Source organism: Euprymna scolopes, chromosome 29 (genome assembly GCF_053919585.1).
Source record: "Euprymna scolopes isolate OS-2025 chromosome 29, ASM5391958v1, whole genome shotgun sequence".
In the NCBI taxonomy this organism is placed as follows: domain Eukaryota; kingdom Metazoa; phylum Mollusca; class Cephalopoda; order Sepiida; family Sepiolidae; genus Euprymna; species Euprymna scolopes.
Window position 1 is genome coordinate 61,552,233 of NC_136510.1, and position 17,942 is coordinate 61,570,174.

Here is a 17,942-nt window from a genome sequence, read left to right on the forward strand (position 1 = left end):
CTATCCCAAGCCGAGGATCGAACCTAGAACCGTCGTGATGACAGTCGGCAGTTTTACCCCCTGACTACGGAAACGGTGGCCGTAATTAATCTGTCCGAATGTCTATTTAAATAAACATCCGTCCGCCACTCGTAAAGTGCTCAAACGTTGTTTGTAAACAAACCGCGAGCTTCGCATTTTTTCAGCTAAATTAAGTAGCGAGTAAGATTATTTATGATAGTGCTCAACCCAAGAGGGGGGCTTTATAATATATATATATATGTTTATATATATATAGACAGATATATGCAATTACACACACACACACACACACAAATATATATATATATATATATATATATATATATATATATATATACTTACTAGCAGTTCAGCCCGGCTTTGCTCGGGCCCTATGTAGTGTTCATAAATTTATGTACATATGTATATATTAAAAAGTGTGCATATGTACGGTAATGCCTTTCTATATAATAGGCTTCTTTAACTACCATAGATAAAAGTCGCAAAAGTCAAATTTAAAAAAAATTCAACCCAATTTTGGCCTTCTAGCATGTATTGTTTTGAGCTCAAATCAAATTAAGAAGTTTGACCCATATCAAGTAAATTACATCTCAAATTTCAAGTGTTTAGATTCAAAATTGACAGAGGAGTTTGGTAGAGTCTGCAAAGGTTAACTCTTTAAACTATTACCTCTTGGCAGACAAATTTTCGCTCAAAATCTGAGTACAAAGCTTGCACCATGTCTGAATACCCTTAATATCAAATTTCAAATGTAATTTGCTAGAGAACACAAAGGTCAAATCTGTGGCAGCCAAAATTTTGGCAAAAAACTGGTTATAAAACTTGCACTGTGTCTGAATACACTTTATCTAAAATTTCAAATGTTTAGACCAAGAATTGGCTGAGTAATTTGGTAGAGACCGCGAATTATCTACATTTTGACCCCAATTTTGACCCTTAACATTTATTGTTTTGTACTCAAATCAATTCAAATTAAAAAGTTTAACCCATGTGCAAGTCACCTACATTTAAAATTTCAAGTGTATAGACCGAAAATTGGCAGAGGAGTTTGGTAGAGTTTTCAAAGGCAAAATCGTTAAACTTTGAGCCCTTAGCAGTCAATTTTCTGGCCGAAAACATATTAAAAAAGATTTTCCCAAATCTCAATACCCCTTATATCAACTCTCGAGTCCTTAGACAAAAAATTGAGAGAGTAATTTGGTTGGGAAATGCACACACACACACACACACACACACACACACACACACACACACACACACACACACACACACACAGACACACACACTATATCGTTACATATATATGTGTATAGATATTTACATATTTATATATCTTTATACATATACTAGCTGTACCCTGCCACGTGTTGCAATGGCTCAATTTGGTGTAATGGAAAAATTTAATAAAAGAGAAAATGCATGTTTCTTATATTAGTACAGCAATCCACTGCAAAAAGTGAAAAAGAAGGCGAAACTGAAAAAAATGGTACTCTTGCAGAATTTGATCTGGATCCTCGAGAGTTTCTGTCAATCATTCATGTTTTGGACTTGACCAACAATCAGTGGATGAAGCCGAACGTAGCAAAAATGTTGAAACGCTAAATGTTTTTTTTTTTTGTTGTTGTTTTAAAAAATGTGAGTTAGTAATTAATATTTGGTTTATGGTGGAGGGAGGGGGGGTTACTATACACAGATTCGAAAAAGTTGTCCAAAAACAAATAAATGAAAGCAAAGGTAAGGTAATTTACGTTTCTACCTAATTTGATAATTGTTTAGTGTTTTTATATAATGTAAAATGTTTAATTGGCTCAAAAAACAGAAATGGTCGCGGATTCTGTTGAATACGTTAAGTTTGGGAAAGTAAGTTGAAAACTAAAAACTATACAAAACAGTGTCTGAAACTCACCGAATATATGTTACCATGACATAGGCTGGCATAATCGGTAGGTTTCTGACAGTATTTTGTATAGTTTTTTTAGTTTTAACTCACTTTCTCTAACTTAAAGTAATTAACAGTGTCCACCACCATTGGTAGCTTTCAAATACACCAATAAACACTGTTTTTCGAGCCGACTAAACGTTACATTAAATGAAAAGGGTTTGTATTACTAAACACAGATATAAAGAAGTTGTCAAAAAATAAATATATAACAAATAAATGTTATCAAAGGCAAGAAAAGTAAGTGTTCTACCTAACTGGATAAGATTTTAGTGTTTTTATGTAATGTATAATCGGTTCAAAAACATTCAATGTTTATCGGTATATCTGAAAAATACAAATGGCGGCAGACTGTATCGAACACGTTAAGTTTGGGGAAATTTTGGGAAAATGAGTTTAAACTAAAAAAACTATACAAAATACTGTTAGGAACTCACTCAATATATGTTACCATGATGTAGGCTGGCATATAATCGGTGGTTTTAAACTTTTGCTCGATACAGGTGACGACTTTTAAAAGTCCCTTTTAGTGATTACCTGGTTTGAGGATATTTGTACAACTAAACGGCAAATCTGCTAAAAAAAATCCGGTATTATTTTACTTTAAGGCCCATTTCACGTTCATATATAACAAAATATTTTATTGTAGATTTCGGTGTGCTAAAAACGAATCTGCAAACCGTTTACGTAGCAAAAAAAAAGTTTTCATGATATTCATGAAATTACTTTGGTGGGTGATCACTTTTCAATGTAAATTTAACTTAGAATGAGCACCCACTTTCTGGCCACCTGAGAGAGGGGCATTTTTCTGTTTCTTGGCTAAAAAGTTTTTTGTTTGATTTCTTTTGCATGGTAATAACCCCTGAACTCTAGGACTATTTTCCATTTAACAGCCGTAGCCTTCGTTTACGCTATGCGTAAGCATAAACGAAAGTGTTTAGCCAATAAACATGGGAAAAAATCCCCCCTCTCTCAGGTGGCTAGAAAGTGGGTGCTCATTTTAAGTTAAATTTACATGGAAAAGTGATCGCCACTTTTTCGAAAAAGTAATTTCTTCATATCATAAAAACTATTTTTTTGCGACGGAAACGGTTTGCAGATTCGTTTTTAGTACACCAAAATCTACAAAAAAAATTTTGTTATTTACGAATGTGAGACGCACGGCCCTTAATGGAAAATTATATCAAAAATCCGGGGGAAAATAGTTTTCAATAAAAACAGCAATTGAATTCGATAGAAAAAAAAATGGATGCTATTTGTTTTTTTCTTTCTGTGTGTTTCTTGGCTAAAAAGTCTTTTTGTTTGATTTCTTTTGCATGGTATTAACCCCTGAACTCTGGGACTATTTCCCATTTCACAGACGTAGCCTTTGTTTATGCTATGCGTGAGCATAAACGAAAACTGTTAAATATGCATTCGCGTACCAAACTGCCTTGTCAAAAAAACCTTTAAGCCAATAAACACGAAAATAAATGCCCCTTCCTCAGGTGGCCAGAAAGTGGGTGCTCATTTTAAGTTAAATTTACATGGAAAAGTGATCACCCACTTTTCGAAAAAAAAAATTTCTTCAGATCATGAAAACTATTTTGGTACTCCTTGGGCGTTGAGTTCCATGGCGACCCGCAGAATTATTTAATGGTCGTTCCCTTAGTACCCCCCTAGTCAAGGCTAACGCATGCGCACGTAACATTTTTTATTTATTTATTTACGTAGTGGAGTTTCTATACTGATAGGTTTTTTGAAATTTTTTCACTGGATTATTATTGATTGAACACTAACCAGATTATGAAAAAAAATTGAAAAAAAAAATCATTTCAACATTTGAAAGGGGTACTCACTTTTTAGTTACCACGTTCTGGTAAATCGGTCACTTTTTATTTATTTATTTTTTTTTTCTAAATACGGAAGTGTCTTCGGGAGATATAAAATGGTCGCATGTTGACGAAGCAATGTATCGGGAGGCGTACAGGATTAAAAATTATTGGTAAATTTTTAGATTAGGTCCACCTCCTCAATTTTCTTTTAAATGACGACTTGAAATGGTTTTCGACTATGCTGAATACGAAAATCGCATCGAAATTTTGCAGAAATAAGTAGTTATCAAGATATAAAAAGTTGTATTATGCATTGTAATCTTTGGCGGCCATCTTTTTTACGTGCGTGTATTTGTTTATGGCGCGTGTGCACGTAAAAAGATGGTCGCCGAAGAATACAATGCATAATACAACTATTTATTTCCGCAAAATTTCAATGCAATTTGCATGTTCAGCATACTCGGAAACCTATAAATGTCGTCATTGAAAGGAAAATTGTGGAGGTGGACCTAATCTAAAAAAATACCAAATTATTAAACATTTCTCCAGCATGTTAGTGAAATTTATAATACTTTAAAAAATTAAAAAGAAACAAAACAAAAGTTTTGAAAAAAAAAAACCTCACCTTTCACAAAAACAATTTAAAAAAAAAAAAAACACAAACTGACTAAATAAGTAAAAAAAAAAAAATAATTAAAAATCTCGAAACTTTATTTTCATGAAAACAATAAAAAAGTCCTGTTCTCTTTATTTTGTTTTCTTTGAGAAACAAATATATTTCTGACTTACAAATGCGGTAGAGATTCATTATTTTTACTTTCTATGGTTTTGATATACCACGTTTTTATTGCTTACAAAATGGGTGACTGATTTATCAGAACGTTGTAACTAAAAAGTGAGCACCACTTTCAAATGTCGAAATAATGATTTCTTTTTTACATTTTTTTTTTTTTAATAATCTGTTTAATTAGTGTCCAATCAATAATAATCCAGTCAAAAAAAAAATTCCAAAAACCTATAAGTATAGAAATTAAGCATGGGAGTAATGGTTGTACAACAATGTCGCCTTTCGCACTTTTACAACTAAACCATTTATTGATAATTTGTCACGTGTACAAACATTTATTTATTTACGTAGGCTTAACTCTTTTCATGAATAAGAAAAGTTTTACTCTTTAAGAATAATAAAAGGAAAAAGTTACTGAACATTTATAAAAGGACTTACTTCTTTTCATGAAGGCCAGAGGAATAGTTGGCCGAAAAGTCGTGAAACAACAACTAATAAAGATGAGAATAATAGTCCGCAATAAATAAAAATGGTGCTAATGCAGAGAGCGATCCGCGCTATTTTTTAAATCATATTTCCACGTTTAAATAACGTTTTACGATATGTTTTTTTATTTTTATTTATTTATTCAATTGTTGTAAGGTTAAAGTACAGAATAGGTACAAAACATCCTTCCCTCCCCATGTTAAGAATGACTTTTTAAATAATAACATTATTTCAGTACGGATCACTCTCTGCATGAGTAATCTTATATCGAAAAACAAAAAAAAAAAAACTCAAAAGCAAGCAACAAACTTTTTTTTTTGCCTTATATAATAAAGAAAAGATGTGTAAATTAAAAAATTTGGAAGATAAACAAATGAAATATGTTTTTTTTTTGTTTTTTTTTTTACTTATCGAGTTAACAGAAAATGAAATCTTTCGTCAATTCATGGCTGTGAAATTTTTTTTTTTTTTTTTTACATGGGCATCACCACATTATCAAGGCCAAGAGGCCACTCAAGGATAAGGGTTAAAGAGTGTACAGTAGAAATTGGACAATATAGTAATCATTAGTAATGAAAATTTGGTAAATTTGATAACTTATATGGAACGGCTCATCAAGAACTTATTTACTTTAGACTTGAACACAACCATATTGTAGTCAGCCGGAAAGCAGGAAAACGGAAGACAATTCCACAGGCGTGCAGTTCTAAGAAAGAAGCTTTGTTCATGGAATCTACGTTTAGGTTTAGGCACAGATAAAGAGTTGAGGAAATTATTGATAGTGTTTACAGCTAGACGAGTGTTTCTTGTGAAAGTTTGGCGAGGGGGGACCATAGATTGAAGCTCAGTTGAACACTTTCCATGAAAATAACGATATATCAGAGACAAACTCGCAACATCTCTTCTGTGAGATAGAGGTTGCAAGGAGGAGAAAAGGACATCTCCTACGAGGCTACGAAGTCTATTTTGAACTCTATCAAGGCAGGCCAAGTCCTTTCTAGCAGCTCCTGCCCAGATGTGGCAACAGTATTCCATCCTTGGACGTACCTGGCTCTTATATAGATAGAGAATAGCATCAGCAGTGAGATATCTACCGGATCGATAGAAAGATCCCACCATTTTTCCAGTGGCCTTGGCAACAGATTTGATGTACGTGTTCCATTTAAGATCAGGAGTAATGGTCAATCCCAGAAGCTTGTCAAAACTTGAGGCCTCCTGAAGACGAGAGCCATTCATTTCAATTGATGACAAATGTGGATTAGAATGTTGATGATGTAAAGAGAGAAGCTTGGTTTTAGATGCATTAAAAGTAACCAGCCACTCCTTTCCCCATTGTACTACGTGCTCAAGATCAGAGGAGAGAGAATTGGAGAGAACTTGGTCGTTTACTGTCTTAGATGTGGTACCATAAATTGTAGTGTCGTCAGCATAAATGTCTACAAATGATGTAAGGATATGATTTGGAAGATCATTAATGTAGATCAGGAAAAGAGTTGGGCCCAGGATGGATCCCTGAGGGACACCAGCATTAATACTGTGAGCTTCTGATTTTTGCCCCTCAACTACTAATCTTATGAACCTATCAGAAAGAAATGATTTAATAATTGAGAAGACATTTCCAGCTATACCATAGCTAGCGATCTTATGAAGTAAACCTTTATGCCATACCCTATCAAAGGCTTTAGATATGTCAAGAGCAATTGCCCTAGAAAGATTGCCACCGTCGAGAGATTTGCTAATCCTATAAGATATAACTGTAAGGACATCTGCTGTAGATCTAGCAGAACGGAAACCATATTGAGTGTCACTAAGAAGGTTATTTTTGTTGAGATGGTTGATTACTTCTGTATTTAACACAGATTCTAGCAACTTACTCATGACGCACAGGAGACTTATTGGCCTGTACTGAGAGGGGGATGAGCGATCACCTGAATTCTTAAATACAGGGCATACTGATGAGATTTTCCAGGGAGATGGGAAACTATTCTCCTTAAGACAACGTTTAAACAGTTTTGTAAGTATGGGCGCTAGTTCAGGTTGAAGTTTTTTGAGTACTATAATTGGAATACCGTCAGGACCAGTTGCTTTACTCGAATCAAGGTTTTTGATTAGCTTCGCAACATCACGTACAGATATACATATATCACATAGCGTGTTTTCTGATACAGGAGGAAATATTGGGGGTTAGCGGTCTTGGTCGCAAAGGGTAGAATTAGCTGCAAAGTTCTTGACAAAGAGTTTGGCTTTGTCTGATGCTGACGAGATTACCTCAGGTCCATTGATAATAGTTGGGATGGAGCTCACGCTTCTGTTCAGGATTCTGTTTGCTATTTGCCAAAACTGTTGGGAACCAAGCCGCTGCTCAGCTACTTTGGACTTAACAGATTGAGCATACAACTCTCTTGCGTTCCTTATTACTTTCTTACAATGGTTGCTGGCAGTCCTGAAAACGGCTTTAGTTTCCATACATCTATTACGTTTGAAGCAGTGGAAAAAGTGATTTCTGTGCGCAATGGCAGCAGCACATTCTGGAGAGAACCATGGCTGGCTGTTAGGTTTTTGCTGAAACTTTTTAGAGGGTATGAAATGGTCAATACCTACAATTAACCATTCAGTCAGATCTAATACTATAGAGGACACATCCTTTTTAAACATGGAATGCAGAGGTAGATCAGATATAAATGTACGGAAGCTATCCCAGTCAGCCTTAGTGTATCGATATACTGTACGATGAAGAGGTACAGCTGGGGACTTATTACATTTCATTTTTATCTTAATTGATACAACAGAGTGGTCGGAAGATCCAAGAGGCGACAGAACAGAAACTGAACATAGTTCAGGGCAAGTTGTGAGAAAAAGGTCTAGTAGGCTCGCATACTGGCCGTCATTATCGGGCACACGGGTAAGTTCCTGAACAATCTGAGTGAGTGAGTGAGGTCATAGGCAATGGAGAAATCATGACAGAACCTCCCCTCATCATCGGTCTTGTTTGAGTGGGTCAACCATTCGACGTTGTGAACATTGAAGTCTCCACATACGTGAATGTTAGCTGAAGGATAAGCAGAAAGGACTTGGTCAATTTTCTCAGATATGCTTTGAAAGATAGTAACTCCGCTGTTGTGGGGGCGATAGAGAGTAAATATAAGTGCCGTAGTGTGAGCTAAAGCAACCCGGAAGCACATATAGGGTAAGTTAGGATCTTCCCTGGAGATGTCCCTCCCACATGGAAAGCTATCTTTAATATAGGCACATATTCCATGCCCATGGCGATCTTGGGGGTCAGATTTAGAAGTTAAGTTAGAGTATCCTGTAATTGCAAACTCATCTAGGGAAATAGCCTGTCCAATGCCAGTTTCACTTAAAAATAAAAGGTCTGGTTTAGTCTCCTGTAATTGGGTTTCAACCTCTGGAAGGTTAGAACGAAGACCCCTGATGTTGGAGAAGGAGACATGGTAGTAGGGGTTTACGTTGGAAGTTGGAGAACCGGGTTTAATCGTGTATTTTTTCTTGAAACTTGTCATTATGAAATTTTGGAATTTGTGGACTAGGTCGTCAGATTTACTTAGAAATGAATCGAACCGGAAGTTCAGTTTTATCAACAACAGTACATTATTACGCAGTAACGGTTAAAAAAATATATTTATTTTATTTAATATTTTAATTTTAATTTGGTAAATTTATTTTAATAACATAAAAACATACTCTAAAAAAAATACTCTAAAAATGGGTTGTCTGAAAATTTCAAATAAATTGGTAACGTAGAAATATAGTTTTATTCTTTTAGAACGAACCAACAGTTACATTTTTATATATATAGATATTTGCATATACTTATATATATACATTTATATACATATACATTTATACATAATAATCTATATTATAATATTTATCTATATATATACTTTATATATCAATATATATATATTTGATATATATATATATATATATATATATATATATATATATATAGATATACATATTTATACATAGTCATAAATATATTTACATATATATATTTATAAGTACACACACACACACATATATATATATATATATATATATATATTCATCCACATACAGTAATGTTTCACTGTTTCACAGCTCATCAGTGTAGCTAGACAATCAACTACCTCAAGCCAGGATCGAAACCCGATTGCCGAAACGGCAGTTGGAGCTTCTAACTGTTGCGCTATGCTATGCGGGCACTGAATTAGCAATGTTTTGACATTGTCCAAATATCTAAGCTCAATTTGTTTACCCAAAGGACATTGCAACCGCAAGCGTCACCATGAAGTCAGACTAAGTGATCCCGTAGGCGACAGGAAATCCATCAGATGCTAGAATTCTATTTTTAGATATGATGCACAATTAAAACTAAGAGCCGGATGATGTAATGTACGTGCCTATCTGTGACGGAAAAACAAAAAAGGGGAAAAAGGAAGAAAGACACGTTTTCTTTGTGTTTGAAAAAAAAAAAAAAAAATGGAGAAATGATGGATGACAATTTCCTGCCCCGAGGGGCACAAGGTACTTCATTGAATATGAGGGCGATGATAGAATCGAAGATGCATGACCATCTCTGTAAATTGGAACTTTTATACAACTGGCTTCAAAACTTAGTAGATATACTTAGTAGATGATGCCCTTTTCTTCACCCTGCAACCTCTTTCCAACAGAAGAGACGTTGCAAACCTGTCTCTACTTTATCATTATTTTCATGGTACGTGCTTGTCTGAGCTTCAATCTATCAACGCCCCCCGCCAAACTTTCACAAAAAACACTCATCTACCTACAACAGCTGTCAACAGTTCCTCTCACTCACTCTGTGCTTAAATCTAAATGCATTTTCCATGAACAAAGTTTCTTTTCTTAGAACTTCCCATCTTTGCCATTTTTGTTTCGCTGGCTTGCTTTCCATGATTGTCCCCAAACAAGATTTTTATAAGAGTCGTCCTCTTAAATAATCTAATTCTACCCAATTGCCACCACTGTTGTCTTGGTGACTCATTAACCCTTATCCTTTAGTGGCCTTTTGACCTTGATAAGTGGCGACTCCTTGTAAAAAGAAAATTAAAAAGAAATTGTCTCCTGAGATCTTAAATTATAATAACAGTGGATATTATATTTCATAAGGGAGTGGTTCTTCTTAGCTCTGCAGGACTTTCTAGTTCTAGATGGGGTGTGAGATCTATGACATTTCTAAAAAAAGGGTCATTTAAATAAGATTTATAGGGGAAATATCTCAAACTTAAATTCCTGTCAACTGAAACTAATTCCTGTCTTTGTCTCTACATTATGTGAAGATGATAAAAATAATAGCAGCCTGTACTAATTTAAGTATAATGGGGGGGGGGGTTCACCTCAAATACACAAACGGAATGTTCAAGAAAGATTATCTCTACTCTCATTGCCTTCTCTCCTGCCTGATCGGGAATAATCTCCCAGCACCGAGAAATGAACATCGTTTTATAGTTTCCATCTTCACGCACACACAAGATTACGTGAGAACGGACGAAATAAAAATGCTGGCCGCGATGTTTGTTCTTTCTTTTCTTTGCATAAACTCACTAGCTGAGCACCCACGGTAAGACTTGTCTTTCTTGCTTCTAACCACATGCCTCCCTGATCTCAAGATCACATTTCATAGTCTCTCATCCACTGTGGCGGTCGCCTCTCTCTACTTGGCCTCTGAGGTGTCTCGTCCTCCTCCTGTGGCTGCACACTCCCCCTCCACTGCTTCGCCCTCAACTGGTCTGACGTTGAGAATGTGCCTCGGGACTCCTCCCACCACAATGTTGTTACTAGTGTTCCTCCCAGTCACGCGAACTCTACTCCATTGTGTGGTGCAGCGCGCCCCCGGTGGCTTCACCCATACCTCGTCCCCGAGTTTAATTGTCCCTGTGGCCTCTACTTCTCGGCTTGCCGGCTCCACCCTGGGATGTCTCCAGGAATATGCAAACGTTGACAGTTGCGGGACCGTCTCTGGTACTTGTCCCAGTTTAGGCGACATGTTATACCAGAAGACGGCTTGCTCAGGTGAGGTGCCTCCTCTTTCCGCAACTGCCTTTATGGTGCAGTGGTTTCTCTCCACGATCCCGTTGCCACTGGGTCTGTAGGCAGCTCTGAAAAATTGTTGGATCTTCCATTTCTTCAGTACTTCTGTCACTGCTACTGACTTGAATGCAGTCCCGTTGTTGGTTAACAACTCTTCCACGGGGCCTCGCTCCCAAAACACCTCATCAAGGATTGCCGCTATTTCATTGCCTGTTCCTCCACGTAGCTTTTTCCATAGGGCAAATCGCTCGGGCCCACAGTCAATCATGGTTAGGTAAAGTCCACCCCTTTAATGGATGACATCGCATGCCAGTCTCTCCCAGGTCCCACTCACCTCCAATTGGCCAGCTTCATGCGTGCTTGGAGCAGGATCAATCGACTGACATCTGTCGCATGTCCTGACCACTTGCCTCACTTGCTCCTTGGTGATCCTCGGGTCGACTTTTTTCACTAAGTACCAAGTCCTCTCTACCCCCATATGGTGCAAATTGTGCAGTTCTCACATGCCAACATCATCTAGATCCGATGCAGCAACAACATCTTTCTTTGGCAACAGCCAACTTTTCTTCACTCTCTTGAGAGCATCTGCTCGGTTCTTTTCAGAAGCCACCATGTCTACGCAAAGCTTCAAACAAAACTCTTGCATCAGCTCAGCCAGCACCCCAAGCCTGCGCTTCACTAACATCGCAGCAGCCCCTTTCGTTTTTATCCTTAAAATGAGAGACTTTAGCCAAGCAAACACCGTGGCAGAGTCTGTTTTGATGCAGATGTCACGTAGTCCCCATTTCAAGGCCAGATTGACTCCTTTTATTGTCGCGTCTAATTCCGCCACATTGATGTGGCTGACATCATTCTTTTTCCTCAACCAGGCTGCATCTTCTGCAACTACTCCTCCAATTTCCAAAACAACCCCTGTTGCAATGCTGCTCGCATTGCACCACACGACTCCATCCAATGTTCGCGGTAGGTTCCAGGTTCCCCGGACTGGGTCTTGCTGTTCTGCTTCTTTCAGGAGCTCTTCCATCATGGCGACCATTCTTTCTCCCACCTTATCATTCCATCCTCATCCTTCGGCGTGTCTCTTTATGTAGCTGCATACTGGTCTAAGCCAGCTAGCAACGGGGTAATGTCCGATCAACTTTCTGCATATGGAAAAAAATTCACGTCTGTTGAGCTCCTGCTTCAGTTGTGGGATCTCATTTCCCCTGCGAAACTCTAGGCCGCCTGACGCACCTCGTTTCAGTTTTAGGCCCAAAGCAGCCCCTCCGTCTAATTTTTCCAGCTCTTTGGCGATCAACCCGAACCTCTTCAAATGAGCCACCACCTCTTTGGTAGTTACCACAGTCTCATTCACCAGAATGTCGTCTATGTATGAGCTCACTACCCCATCTCCCTTTCCCATTGTCTCCAGAATCTTCCTGAGGATAGTTGACATAATCTTGGGTGCCGAATTTAACCCGAACCCCACTCGCGTAAGGCAGTAGGTTTTGCCTTTGTACTTGACTAACTGATATTTCCAGAGCTTCTTGACAACATGGAGTTGAAAATAGGCAGATTTTAGATCTACCAACGTAGATGTGCCATTCATCTGCCTCCATTCCTTAATGGTCTCACTGCACACATCTACGGTGTCGCCTCCCGTATGGCACTTAACATGGCCGTTCAGCTCTCGGAAATCCAGGACCGGTCTTACTTTCCCTTTAGTTGTTTGCAGAATGGCCATCAACGGCAAAATGCCGACTCCACATCATCCGTCCAAGGCATCAGTATCCCCTCCTCAATCCATCGGTCGACTTCTTGCTCAAACTCCTTTCTCGCCCCTCCTCTAAGCGAATTTGTATAGCACGCCACCCTGTTTGTCAGCGATGGCGCTTGATGTTTCCATGCCCACTCCACCGTCCACCACTCTCCATTGAATTCGGTTCAGAAGTCCTGATCTTTGATCGCCAATTTTCTTTCCTCCCCGGCCTTGTTGATCCCTCTGGGGGCTTTCTCTGTCACCGCACACTCAGCTAGTCCGAACCTCACGTTGTCACATGTGATAGTAACACCTCCAAGGTGGCATATAGCATCCATTCCAATGATGGCTTGGACGCCAGGCACCAGGCGATCAGTGACAATTGCATGAACCCTCATCCGACGTTCAGCAATATCAATAGTGACGGTCTTCCTCCCTCGACACTTCACTCGAAACCCATCGAATGCCACTACTTCACCCTTCCCTTTCCATCTTCTGACCAGGGTAGTGTGCACCATGGTAGTGGTGCAGCCAGTGTCAATCAGGGCCATAACTTCCCGTCCTTCCACCGCAATCTTCTGTTTGGGCATCTGCTGCGGGTGCGCCTCTATTCTTGAGTCGGCCTCCCCTCGCCAGTTTCCTGAACTTGTGCATTTTACCGCTAAATGGCCTCTCCGATTACATTTGTAACACACTGTCCGTTGCAAGAACTTCCTGCAGTCTCTTCTCATGTGTGGTCCCCCACATTCGAAGCATGCGATCCCCGGGTTTGGCAGATTCCTTCCCACATCCTGCTGTACCGTTGCTGTCGTTCCTCCAGGCTCCGTGGGTTGGGTGCTCACCAAGATTTTTGCAGTTTTAAGCAGCTCACTCACATCCAGCGTCTCCACTCCGGTACCTGCTGCAACCTTTTCGATATCTCTTCCGGGAACCCGGTAACAAAAGTCATCTTGACTACGTGACTCGTGGCGTGTCCCCTGATGCCCGACAACTCAACCAATCTCCTTATCTCATTCGCGTAGACATCAACAGATTCACCAGTCCACCTCTTCTCTTTCAACTTATTAAAGGCCTCGAAAGGCCCCTCTGCAAAAGCTTCGATCAGCCGACCCTTGATGGCGTCTGCGTCACCCTGTTCCCGCTCGCTGAGCTCCAAATAGAGGGCCAGTGCGTCCCCTTCTAGAAACAGTGGTATTACTGCAGCCGCATCATCCAGCCTCTGAATCCTTGCTACAAGGTCCACTTTTTTAAGCCACGCCACCACATCACCGTCGCCATTATAAGGCTTAATCATGTTGCTTAAGCCTGCGTTGGCCATCGCCGAAATAGCTTGAAGTATAATGGGGGGGGTTCACCTCAAATACACAAACGGAATGTTCAAGAAAGATTATCGCTACAGTCCTCTGTCTCTACTCTCATTGCCTTCTCTCCTGCCTGATCGGGAATAATCTCCCAGCACCGAGAAATGAACATCGTTTTATGGTTTCCATCTTCATGCACACATGAGATTATGTGAGAACGGACGAAATAAAAATGCTGGCCGCCATGTTTCTTCTTTCTTTTCTTTGCGTAAACTCACTAGCTGAGCACCCACGGTAAGACTTGTCTTTCTTGCTTCTAACCACGATTGTGAAACTATGGAGTATAGAAAATCAACACTAACCAAATAAGTTTTAGAATCTTTGTTTTAGCTTGAGAACTATGTACCCAAAAATAGTTAAAAAAAACTTGAAATGTTTCAGGAAAATATTGGCAGCTCATTAACTTATTAAATTATGTTAAATTTATGAACAAGAATAAAAAACCTAACACTAGATATCTGGCCTAAAAAAATATATTGTCTGCAATGTGAATTATTTTTCTTATCATGTCAAACAAACGGTTTTATTTCTTACACCCGGTGTCAGACTATCATACTTTTACATCTAAGCTAAATTAATAGAAACTAGCAGTTCCCATGGGAATTCCACAATAGTTAAAATCTTTTAAAACACATCAGTAAGAAATTCGTATTGTTATTTTACAAGAATGAGCTTATGGAAGCAAGAAGAACAAACAAAGAATCTTAGTTTCAACTTTTATTGGAGGTCAAGGCGATCGTAGCTGATACTGTTGATATTGTCAGGTGAAACTGGATCCCGAACGATGCCAGGGACCTTGCTAAGATAGATGAGGATGAAGGAGGATGAGGTATGGTTATGGGTTTATGCTGATACTTGGTAAAGTAGTGACAGATGTCCAGACAGAGCTGAAGGAACCCACCTTTGGAGGCGAAAGGTTAGAAGTTAAAATAATGTAAGACTTTGAATTCCTTAATGTGAAATCATTGATCAGTCAAGAAATAAAAGACGTCATCATATTTTGTAACAACTGTCTTGTGTTGTGTCATCTACAAACAAGGTCTAGGGTTACAATCAGGATTCGGTTCTGGGGTTCGGGAAGGAGGGAGTCACTCTCTCGATAACAGCACATTTCTGCCCTCTTCTTTTCCAATCGACCACACCTGGCCTCTCGCCACCGATGTCACACCGCACAATCTGAACGTCAGCAATACGAAATTCTTTTCAAGAGAAGATGTTCACGACTCTTTTCTTTCTGCCCCCCCCCCCCAGGGAATTTTTCCCAGCTTTTATATCCTCCTATCTAGAAAAAAAAGGAAGAGACAGTAAGAAAAAATAGCTTCTCCCATTATGCTCTGCCTTCTCAAGATGCCCTTCGCGTATACAAATGCGCTGGCTATCCTTTCCTTCTTCTTTTCCAAAGAGCGAGAGCGATGCAGATACGCCCGGTACGTTTCTTTCTTTTTTTTTCTTCTTTTTTAACCATATACCCCACACACAAGGTATTGTGAATTTGTATTAATATGAACTTGTGTTCAACTCATCTGTATAATGAACTTTGTGTATAAACCCACCTAAGTAATGTGTCTTCATCATCTTAAGAATGTGTCTCCATCTCAGTATCAAGAAATAATGAATGTCCTCTCCTGTGATAAAAGACTGAAAATCCTCATCTCAAAAATACGTGTCAAGAAATATATGTTATAGAAACATTTGTGGTACTATCGCTCCCCGGGAGTGTTACTTGGTGAGGAACGCCTTGGGAACGCAACCAGCTCCTCGGGGAATGAACGATATCCAAGGATATCTAAACGATAGGCACATGTTGTAAATATCAGCAAAAACGTGTCGATCCGTCGTCGGCTATAACTGTCTGGCATGGGTCGCATCTTGTGTGGTCATTGCAGGCATCTGTTGGAACATGATGAGAATTGGCAGCCAATCTGATGTTAACGCGTCCACCATGAGAGACAAAATAAGAAATCGTCGTTTGCACATGGCTCCACGCATCGCTTCCGCTTGGAAAAAAATAAGATAACTGTTGATATATATTCAATTGCTATTAGGTTATCTGCCCCTTTCCAAAACCATTTTACTGTGGGGATTCTCTCCCCTTTTTATTGTAACTCTTCGGTTCTCCATGTGGTAAATAAAATACACACACATTGTGTGCGTCTTAGTATTTCGTCAAACAAAAATGTGTTCATAGTAATTTTTAAAACCTTTCTGGATGTCGCAGGCTCCGGTGATGAGGTATGTGTCCACACATTTTTATTAAATGACTTCCACTCATTTTCAACATTTTTTATGGGCCCAGTCTACGTGATAACGTCTTGAAAATAATAGTGAAGCAAACACGTGTGGTAATTTTTCGCCATCTTGGATTTTTTTTTTTCTTGTCGTCAAAGTTTTGTATTGTTTTTTTCTTTTAAGTTAAATAACAATGGAAACAAAACTAAGCAACTTGGTTCCACTAAATGGTTCAAACTATAATACCTGGAAGGTCCAATGCAAAATGGCATTAATTAAGGATGGACTATGGAATATAGTTAATGAAACAGAAATTGTTCCGGACAAACGAAATGAGCCAGCGTCCCACGTGAAATATTTATCGAGAAGAGACCGGGCTTTAGCGACTATTGTGCTCTCAGTAGAAACCTCACTACTGTATTTAATTGGAGACCCTGACGACCCTGCAGTTGTGTGGAAGAAATTGGCAGACCAATTTCAAAAGAAAACACGGGCAAATAAACTTGCGATGAGAAGAAAATTATACTCCCTTAGATTAAAAGACGGCGACTCTGTCCATGAACACATAAAGACTATGATGGAATTATTTGACGAATTGGCTGTCATTGGCGATTCCATTGACGAGGAGGATAGAGTTGTTCACCTTCTGGCTACTCTCCCAGACGATTATAATATGTTGGTAACAGCACTTGAAGCAAGTCAGGACGTTCCTAAATGGGTGTTAGTGACTGAACGCTTGTTGCATGAAGAAAGTAAAATTAAAGAGAGGGAAATTAACAGTACGGAATTGAAAGCCATGACATCAAAACATCATGTCAACAAACGGGGACCTAAATGTTTTCACTGTGGAAAAAATGGACATATTAAACGTGACTGCCGTTTACTTGAAACAAAGAATGTTAAGTCGAACCCTCCAAGAAAGAAAGTTTTCTTTACTAAGAAAATACAGGACAACTCCAGCGACTCTGGTGAGGGTGAGTGTATTGGACTTTTTACACATCATGCATTATTGTCTAATGGAAAAAGGAGTGACTGGATTGTGGACTCTGGAGCCACATGTCATATGTGTAGTGATATTGCAAAATATTCTAACCTTCGAAAATTGGATGTAGCTGAGGAAATAACCCTTGGTGATGGATTCTCAGTTGAGGCAATAGGAACAGGAACAATAGAGCTAAAAGTGGGTGTACCGGACGGGAAACACCAGAAATGCAGGTTGTATGAGACCTTATATGTTCCTAAATTGTCCTACAATCTTTTGAGTGTGTCCAGAGTCACTAAATCTGGAAAAACCTGTATCTTCAGTGACTCAAATTGCCAATTTTTAGATAACAAGCAAAAGGTGGTGGCTACAGGTTCCAAAATTGGGAACCTTTATTATTTAAACTGTTCTGATATAAATGAATCAACCCATGAAGCAAACTCCTATTTAGATGGTAACACAAAGGAGGAGATTTGGCATAGACGCTTTGGCCACCTTGGAGAAAAGAACTTGCAAAAACTAGTAAAG